Genomic DNA, 10,114 nt, shown 5'->3' on the forward strand with positions numbered 1-10,114 from the left:
CTTCAATTCAGGTGGAATTTTGCATTATGATTAGCTATTGGGCTGCAAAGAGACCATATACTGTTCTTGCACATGGACCCTCTTCAGTCTGTGTCCGCTCCTTTCTCTGTGAATGATTTACCAACCAGCTGCCAACTGTTAGCCAGCGACTATTTATAAATGTGCTACCTGGGATTTCGCTGCAGTGCCAACCACAACCGTATTAAAAGGGTAAAGACCAGGGATCCCTAAATTCACTGCCCAGTTTAGTAAGCACCAAGTGGACTTTGGCTATTTCTCTTTCTGTTGCTTATCACATCATAACACCGAGTTGGCCAGCAGGAGACTTTTTGGATGGACTAGCGTGAGACTTAATGGATGGACCAGCATGAGATTTTTTGGATGGACCCACAGGAGACTTTTTAGATGGATCAGAGGAGATGTGAGGATCTGAGGTTCTGGGTTATAAAAATCACCTAGGCAGGTTAACGATGCAACGATTTTTTATTCCATATATCCAAGGTAGATGGCCAAAATACAATGTCCTCAATACACAAGATACCTTTCCTGGGACAGATAGTCCCCACTGCCAAGGTATCAGGTGATACTCACTGTCTCCCAACTTTTGGATGGTCCACAGATTTCATATCTCCCGCCAGTATAGTCTGTAGACACAGTCCAGGCTCCTCCAAATGACAAATATCACAACCGATGTCCAGGTATCCAGGATCAACAATCCTTAAGAATTTGTTAAATCCAGATGACAGATCCTTCAAACGTAGCAGAAGGATCCAGCCAGCAACCAATCTCCAAAACTCCATAGACCATCCTGTTGTGAATTCTGTGGCTGAGTTCACTTCTGTGGTCACAAGTGGTATTGCAGTCTCTGGGCTTCCTCCCTCAGGTGTTTTGGTGAGCTCGTTGGCTGCCTTGCTATTTAGCTCCACCTGAGTCTGTCTTCCTTGCTCCTTGTCAATGTTCCAGTGTTGGATCTGAGCTACTGCATCTTTCCTTGGGCCTGCTGCTCTGCTAGATAAGTGCTTCTAGTTTGTTTTCTGTTTTTTCTGTCCAGCTTGTTATTATCTTTTGCTGGAAGCTCTGAGAAGCAAAGGGGTGCACCGCCGTGCTGTTAGTTCGGCACGGTGGGTCTTTTTGCCCCTTTGCGTGGTTTTCGTTTTAGGGTTTTTTGTAGACTGCATAGTTCTCTTTGCTATCCTCGCTCTGTCTAGAATATCGGGCCTCACTTTGCTGAATCTATTTCATTCCTACGTTTGTCTTTTCATCTTGCTAACAGTCATTATATGTGGGGGGCTGCCTATTCCTTGGGGGTATTTCTCTGAGGTAAGTCAGGCTTGTATTTCTATCTTCAGGCTAGTCAGCTCCTCAGGCAGTGCCGAGTTGCATAGGTAGTTGATAGGCGCAATCCACTGCTGCTTCCAGTTGTGTGAGGATAGATCAGGTACTGCAGTCTACAGAGATTCCACGTCTCAGAGCTCGTCCTATTGTTTTGGGTTATTGCCAGATCTCTGTATGTGCGCTGATTACTGCACGCTGTGTTGCCTGATTGCCAGCCATAACACCATCCATCCTGGGCAGCACGGTGGCGCAGTGGTTAGCGCAGCAGCCTTGCAGCGCTGGAGTCCTGAGTTCAAACCCCACCAAGGACAACATCTGCAAGGAGTTTGTATGTTCTCCCCATGTTTGCGTGGGTTTCCTCCCGGTACTCCAGTTTCCTCCCACATTCCAAAGACATACTGATAGGGAATTTAGATTGTGAGCCCCAACGGGGACAGCGATGATAATGTGTGCAAACTGTAAAGCGATGCGGAATATGTTAGCACTATATTAAAATAAAGATTATTATTATTATCCCAGCTTGGATCCTCTCCCTTCGAAGTCACTCAACAACTGCTTGATTGAACCCATGTGTCTTTTTCTCCCTCCCCTTAAACATTTTCCTTTAGCTCACAGAATGAAGCATATTCCATCACCTGGGACTGGAAGGGAGACCCCCTGTGGTGACGGCTCCCTTGGGTCTACAATCCCCATCTACACAATGGGCCTAGGTTGGAAGAACAATGGTTTGTTGAGACCTTTAGATACAGAGGGGATTGATTGTTAGGATGATTGCTTTAAGGCACCGTCACATTTAGCGACGCTGCAGCGATATAGACAACGATGCCGATCGCTGCAGCGTCGCTGTTTAGTCGTTGTGTGGTTGCTGGGGAGCTGTCACACAGACAGCTCTCCAGCGACCAACGATGCCGAAGTCCCCGGGTAACCAGGGTAAACATCGGGTTACTAAGCACAGGGCCGCACTTAGTAACCCGATGTTTACCCTGGTTACCATTGTAAAAGTTAAAAAAAAAAAAACAGTACATACTTACATTCCGGTGTCTGTCACGTCCCCCGGCGTCAGCTTCCCTGCACTGTGTCAGCGCCGGCCGGCCGTAAAGCAGAGCACAGCAGTGACGTCACCACTGTACTCTGCTTTCCGGCCGGCGCTGACACAGTCAGTGCGGGAAGCTGATGCCGGGGGACGTGACAGACACCGGAATGTGAGTATGTACTGTTTTTTTTTACTTTTACAATGGTAACCAGGGTAAACATCGGGTTACTAAGTGCGGCCCTGCGCTTAGTAACCCGATATTTACCCTGGTTACCAGTGAACACATCGCTGGATCGGCGTCACACACGCCGATCCAGTGATGACAGCGGGAGATCCAGCGACCAAAAAAAAGGTCCTGATCATTCCCAGCGACCAACGATCTCCCAGCAGGGGCCTGATCGTTGGTCGCTGTCACACATAACGATTTCGTTAACGATATCGTTGCTACGTCACAAAAAGCAACGATATCGTTAACGAAATCGTTATGTGTGACGGTACCTTAACATGTACCTTTAGCAATCTACTGTCCGGCCTTAGGTTTACATAAGATCTAGACTGCTCGTCTTCCTCCGCTTACTGGCTGTGAATGGAAAAATTGATTCCCGAGGATGAACTGACGGGCAAGCAAATCACTAATAAAACACGGCAAGAAAATATCTAATACAACATGTAAAAGGAGCTCCGTGCTGGGAAAAGTCTCTATCTCTTAGAGATGTGGACTGCGCTCTACGTCCATTTGTCCGATAGTCTTTAGTAAGAGGCCATCTCCTCACAGGACACTTTCTCTATCCCATCCAGAGCATTTCTGTAAATCATTACTTGATTGGTTATTACGGAATAAAATATATATTTATTTCCTGACAATATTAAAAACACATTTATTAAAGCAGAGCTATTTTCACTGACATGGTTTCTGTCTGGTTAAGTAATAATTAAAAGCTTTTCCTTAGAGGAAATGAATGAATGATGTCAATGTTTCAGAATGCAGAATTCCAAGAATATGACTTTTAGAGGAGTATATAAAAAATTCCAAAAAGAACGTTATGAACTTTTTTTGTGGCAAATTCAAGTTCTTATTATGTAAACTGAATTCTTGAAATATTATACCAGATAATGATCCTTAATCCTGTGATTAAGACTGCACTCTTCTGGAAGGCTTTCCATTAGTTTTTGGAACATGATTGTGTGGTTTGTGTTCATTTGCCTCAGACAGTAATGATGGATGATAAGAGCTACATTTTTATTTTTTAGAAGCATTTGCATTTTTATTTTTCTTCACCGTCAATTGACAGTTTAATGTGATGAGTCTATACCCTTTAATGTGAATACATTTACGCGGAGACTTGAACTAAATAAAAAATCTCATTTCTGAAAAAAAAAGTTTAACATTTACATTTTTTTTCACTATGAATCATTATTTCAACTGTAGAGAAGTTTTAGTCTTATATTTACTAAAGGATGAAATTACAAAGCTGATATAAGACAACAGAGGTTGAAAACAATTATCTGTGTTACACAATTTCAACCTCTACTGTCTTGGAGAAAATGTTTCTCTAGAATTATAAATTCGCCCATCGACAAGGCATTCTGTCGCAGATCATCTCATCTCTAATTTTATAACAGATTGCGCTTCTGAATAAATGGGACAAAATTCCCACAGATATGTACCAAAATGTGGTAGAATGTCTTAAAAGGAAGAATGGAAGCTATGTAGCTGAAAAGTGGGGGCCAAGTCCATAAAAAATGCATTTGAATTTAGAATGGGAGGTCATAAAAGCTCCTGAAGGTCTAATGTGTAGGTGTCCAAATACTTTTACCCATATGGTCTATCTGAGGGAGATAGTAGGCTACATATAAGAAAGAAAGTGCATGAACAGCAAATGAGTGCAGGATAGAAGCGGTGCAGATATACATAAGTATTTTTTAATGGCGATCAGCCAGATGCAACTTGATGGATGAACGATCTGTAGTAAGATCGATCTTGTGCAAGCCTAAATAGGTCCACCAGGGTCTTCTCCACTGGTGGATGAGTGACCTGTAGAAGATAGATCTTGTGCAATCCTAAATAGGTCCACCAGGGTCTTCTCCACTGGTGGATGAGTTATCTGTAGAAGATAGATCTTATGCAAGCTTAGATAGGTCCACCAGTGTCTTCTCCAACGGTGGATGAGTGATCTGTAGAAGAGAGATCTTGTGCAATCCTAGATAGGTCCACCAGGGTCTTCTCCACTGGTGGATGAGTTATCTGTAGAAGATAGATCTTATGCAAGCCTAGATAGGTCCACCAGTGTCTTCTCCACTGGTGGATGAGTGATCTGCAGAAGATAAATCTTGTGAAATCCTAGATAGGTCCACCAGGATCTTCTCCACTGATGGATGGGTGATCTATAGGAGATGGATCTTATGTGAGCCTAGATAGGTCTACCAGGGTCTTCTCCGACATTATCTTGATAGTATCAAGCCATTGGGTTGCTGGTCTTCCTTTTCGCCTTGTTCTTTCTATTCTTCTGACTATGATGTCCTTCTCCAGTGATTGCTCTTTTCGTATGATGTGTACAAAGTAGGCAAGTCGCAGCTTGGAGCGCCTTGATTTCAGTGACATGTCTGGCTTGACTTGTTACAAAATGGATTTGTTTGCTCTTCTTGCCATCCATGCTATTGATAACATCCTTCTCCAACATCGCATCTCGAAGGCGTCGACTCTTCATTTTATCGCCCAGGTTTTGCATCCATATGTTGCAACAGAAAAGAGCCATGTCTTCATTGCTGATATATTAGGTGCTGAAAACCTCAGAATTCACATCCAGCCTAATTTACTGGGAGAGACCCTCCTACAAGAGAAAAATGTGAAACTTTGATCATGCCGCAAACTGCAGACTGAAAATGAATGAATGAAGATTGCAAACTGAAATGTTCAATTTTATTAACTAAAGGCAACACTAACATGAGTAAAAATATTTCTTATGCATTTCTTTGGTGTCCAAAGCCTTTAAAGTAAAGCTGCCAAGCTGACGACATTAGTCCCTCATGTGCCTGATGGTTAGGCTGCAGGAGAAGGCAAAGTTGTATAGTGCACCTGCCTTTTTGAATAGAACGATCGGGCTTGAACGCCACCAACAAAGACATGCATTATTGGGCACATATGTATATGGCCTTAATATACATATGGACACATGGTCAGTATTCCCTTTGATGTAGTCAAGTGCTATATACAGTATGTTAGCTTGGTCACCAGAGTGGTGGAAGCAAGGTTTCCAGGCAGGAACACAGGTTGGGGACCTTCCAAAAGATAAGAAATGTGTTCAAATAAACTTTTATCTCAATTAACGATCATAATTCCAATTTTCCCGATCCCAACATTTTTAACAAGAAGTCCATAAAGTCATTAAATTTTTCAGCAAACTTTTAAGAAATTCCGTTCATGATATGATTATAATAAATCAGTGGCACACATGTTTGGATGACCTCCGTTAGGCTTCCTAAACTTTAATCAAAGGCTTCAGCCAGATATGGCTTGGAATTAAATCTTGGCTCGGGCTGGGATTGGAATTAACTTGGTGGTCTCCACCTATTCTCCTGTGAATCATTGCTGAAAACGAACTACCAGTATAAAGCATTCTGAAACATATCAAGCAATAGCAGGGAGCGATATCTGGTAATGAGGTGTCACCGTGAGTTAATGTGTCAGCTATCTAAATCTCACAGACATGAGCGCAATCCGAACTGTGATTGCTCATTACACGGCAAGCTAAAAAGAGGAAAAGCTGGACGAGTTCAGCAATTAGAAGAAACCATCGTGCAGTGCAAATTATTTGCTGGACGTCAGTGATCCACTGATTTGCTTTTTTTTTTTCTGTTGTTGCTGGACCTAGGCTGAGGTTATGCAAAAAATATTCTGCGGTTAAAGGATGTAATCCTAATAAATATGCGCTTACAAAGCATCTCAGATACGCAAGAGCATGAGAAGATGCCAAACTACACCCATCACATGTCACCATCACAATGTGCTGCAATCATAGTGCTGTGCAGCCAGGATTAAGTCATCTTAGCTCAGTCTGGGTTGCATCTGAGAAAAATCAGGTGTAATTGTTTGGATTTGCACAATAATTCGTAGGTTCAAATCAATCGATCAATTCTTCACTTCCACCCAAAACATACTTCGATGATGTTGATTAGCCATCTATGAAAGTGGCTGACCACTAGCATGTACAATGCTATAAAGGTGTAAAGGAAGCACTAGATCGTAAGATCTACCTAAGATACATCCAAGATCCATCTGAAATATAGGAAGACAGGTGGTACATGGTAGGTGGTGGACCTATTTCAGATTTTTCCCAGGAGTTTCAAGTGAGATCTCTAACCACTGGATGGACATTTTGGTTATTTTTTTTCTTTTGTTGAATAAATAGCTAATCTGGTCTAGTTCACCACTCTCAGCAATGCTGACAGATGTCCCAGTCTGGCACACCCATGGTAGAAGCAGCAGATTGCCAGGAAAACACAGTAGTAAAAGCTCCTTTGAGAGCATAGCTGTCTCAAATGGGATTTAGTAGATCAGAGGATGTCATGATGTGCAGTATGCACTTACGGGAGTAATGATGGCCGGATAGTACAAACATGTTTTTTTTTATCCACACCAATGCGTTTCGGCACCTTTATCAAGGTAATAAAAAGTCGTCAAAATACGTGGTGAATAAAAAACCTTGCTTACACTCTCCGAACATCATTTCTCCCAATAAGCGCAGCCCGCACATCATGACATCCTCCATTCCGGTAAACTGCTACCTGGATGTATCTCTACCCCAGCCACGAGACTGCAGTGCCGGCTTACTAGGCCTCGATAGGTGTTGTGTCCTTACTCAGCCCTTACAGGTGAGCGCTACCTTCAACCTAATCCCCATTTTGTCCCATCCAGATATTCTTATAAATAGGATTGTTACCACTGTGATGATTGAACAAGCTCATAATTGCGATTTTCTTTTCCTTGAAAACGAACACTTCACCAATCTGTGTGCCATCCTGGTGCAGTGGCCATGTTAATCTCTCTATCATTCCAATTTTAGTAAATCTGCTGCCGAAACAGTCGCTGTAAATGTAAGTACCGTAAGTCTTTGCTTTTTTTATGTAGCTGGTCTTTGACGCAAATGAAACACAGGACTTTTAGTTTGTAAGGCAGAAACTCTAACAGTGACCCACATCCTGAATTGTTATCGTGAATTTTTTTAATGACAGCTCCTACGATCTCATGGTTTTTCACAAATCCCCAGCTCATACTTTTATCCTCCTCTCTCAATATTGAATAATTTTTAATGTTGAAGGTAGAAATAAGTCATCAAATTCTACCTATGACCTAATATTTGTCCTATGCCCTCCATTATTTGTGCACTTGCCTCCATAAAAACAAGTCACTGTCCTGACTACCAGAGGAGGACAGTGAACTTTATGAACTATGGTCTACGGCTATGTGTACTGCACTGGTAGTCACAAGTGAGACCTCAATGACCAGGTTAATTCTCTAAGCTGTTTGAAGATTATTGAGAATTGTTCATCTACAGCTGTGCACATCAAGATTACTCCGCAGTGAATTCATAGACTGGACGGTCTACAATATATATAATATCCAGTGATCTTCCATGTGCATGCCGGTATGACCTCCGCCACTGCTGTCAGAGTCCTCCAGTTAGTGATAGTTTATAATCTCCTGGGTAATGAAAGCTGAGGTTTATGGTTGTAATAAAATGTTTGCTTGACAACTAAGATTCCAAATAAGGTGACTTCCATATGGTGGAAAATATATCATTGTTCTAAGCCAATACCAGATTTTACACAAACCTGACAATATTAATCTTACAGCTAAGCAAGTATCTCTCGAAAATGGGCTAGAGCAGTTGGCGTTGACTTGGCATTCAGATTTATGCAATGCACCGATCAAAGGCCATTGATATTTAACCCGTATATTATGAGATAACAAAAATCCCCAGTAGATAGAAGCCCATGAGTTGTCCTATCGACCCTCTGTGTAGGCATGCTTCACCACTGTTAGAGCTCATCCTGACGTCCATGCAAATTGGTCCGAGATTGGACCACAACGCACAGGCTGGCCGCAGGTCTCCGTGCCGGAGAGTGACAGCTGCTTATATATTTCTATGAGGCTGTCATGCTCGCGTATGGAGTGCCACAACTAATTCATGCATTGCAGTCCAATCTTGGACTAATTTGCATGAAGGTCTAAATGAGTCCTTAGAGTAATGAAGGTATTAAATTCTTCAAGCCTGCCAAATCTTGCTGGATGTTGCACCGTTCACTATCAGGCTCGGGTCACATGACTGATATTCTCTCATTCGAGAAAATTGGAACTATTATGCTAATCACAGTATGATCAGAGTGTGATCTGATTCTATAGGAGGCGGAGAAAAGAAAAAAAAAGGTTCTCCTCTTACTTCATTCAATCTGTTCGTGATAATTGGACAGCAATTGGATGTTTTCCAAGCGTGGTCCGATGTTTTCCAAGGACCCATAGATTTGAATGGCCGAATATCAGAGGAAAATCACGCATGATCAAAGAAAAAATAATTGACTTCTGCACTTTCTCATTGAATACCATGGGGACGAGGGCTGTCAAAACGATTGCCCAATTATTACGGCCGTGTGCATGAGCCTCAACAAAAACCTGTTGAGGAGTATGATTAATCTGGATGGACACAAGTAACGTCTCTTACTTATGATGTGGGTATGTCTTCTCCTATTTTCCTGTTTGCTATTGTGTATGATCCTCCTCAATTTATGTACGGAATGGCTATATTCATGATGGGTATAAAAAAAAAATTTACACTCTTTTAAACATTGGAGATTTTTTGGAAATTACAATTTGTGCCTTTTTTATTCTCAATAGCAATTAACTGAATCCCAGAAACTTCTGGAGTTAGGGCTGCTCTGGTAATCACCGATTAGTGAAGACCTTCTCCAACGTAGTTCAAGTCAAAGACAAGTAGCTGCACCTATGAAGGATCTTCCATGAAACCTCATGCAAATGAAGTAGGAAGGTAGGGCATGCAGGTTCACTGTGGCATGGGGCATTGTGCTGAAACTGTGGCTTACTGGAAACAGCATGGATTATTGGGAGCAATGTGGCCAGTACTTGGGTCACTGGGGACATTATAGCTGGCACTTGGCCACTTTGGCTTACTGGATGCATAGTGGCTGAAATCATGGCACTGGGAACACAGAGCATGACTGACAGGACACTGAATGATTGGAACACTATAGATGGAAATGGGGGTGCTGCAACTGACCAGCGCGACTGTGGTTGTCAAGTAGGACACTTGGCTGAATGATAGTTCTGAAGTTGACTCTTGAACCACTGGACTTTACAAGTGGAACTGAGGTTTAATCTTGGGGACAATCTGGCCGGCAGTAGAGACACTGTGGTCGGAATCATTGTGGCTAGCACACTATCACTACGGCTTCCTGACGACATAGTGGCTGGCGCTATTGGCACTACTATTGTGACTGGAAACATAAAGGCCGATTGTAAGGAAACTGGGACTGACTAGGACACTTGCTGGCAATGGTGCACTGCGATTGACTGGAGGGAAGATGGCAGACAATAGGGGCTCTTGTCCGACTTACTGTGCCGAACATGACTTCAGAAACCAATGTTTCACCAGTGGCTTGTTCTGGAGATAACGCGGCTTATGCAAGGGGCAAGTGTGGTTGTCAGGTTCAATGGCTGGCTCCCTGAGAGTC

General features: G+C 42.6%; 1 pseudogene; it reads right to left on the reverse strand.

The window, feature by feature from the left end:
* Positions 1-7,355: 7,355 nt before the first annotated feature.
* On the reverse strand, positions 7,356-7,451 carry LOC138652337 (U6 spliceosomal RNA; annotated as a pseudogene).
* Positions 7,452-10,114: the final 2,663 nt, after the last annotated feature.

Source organism: Ranitomeya imitator, chromosome 10 (assembly GCF_032444005.1).
Source record: "Ranitomeya imitator isolate aRanImi1 chromosome 10, aRanImi1.pri, whole genome shotgun sequence".
Lineage (NCBI taxonomy): Eukaryota > Metazoa > Chordata > Amphibia > Anura > Dendrobatidae > Ranitomeya > Ranitomeya imitator.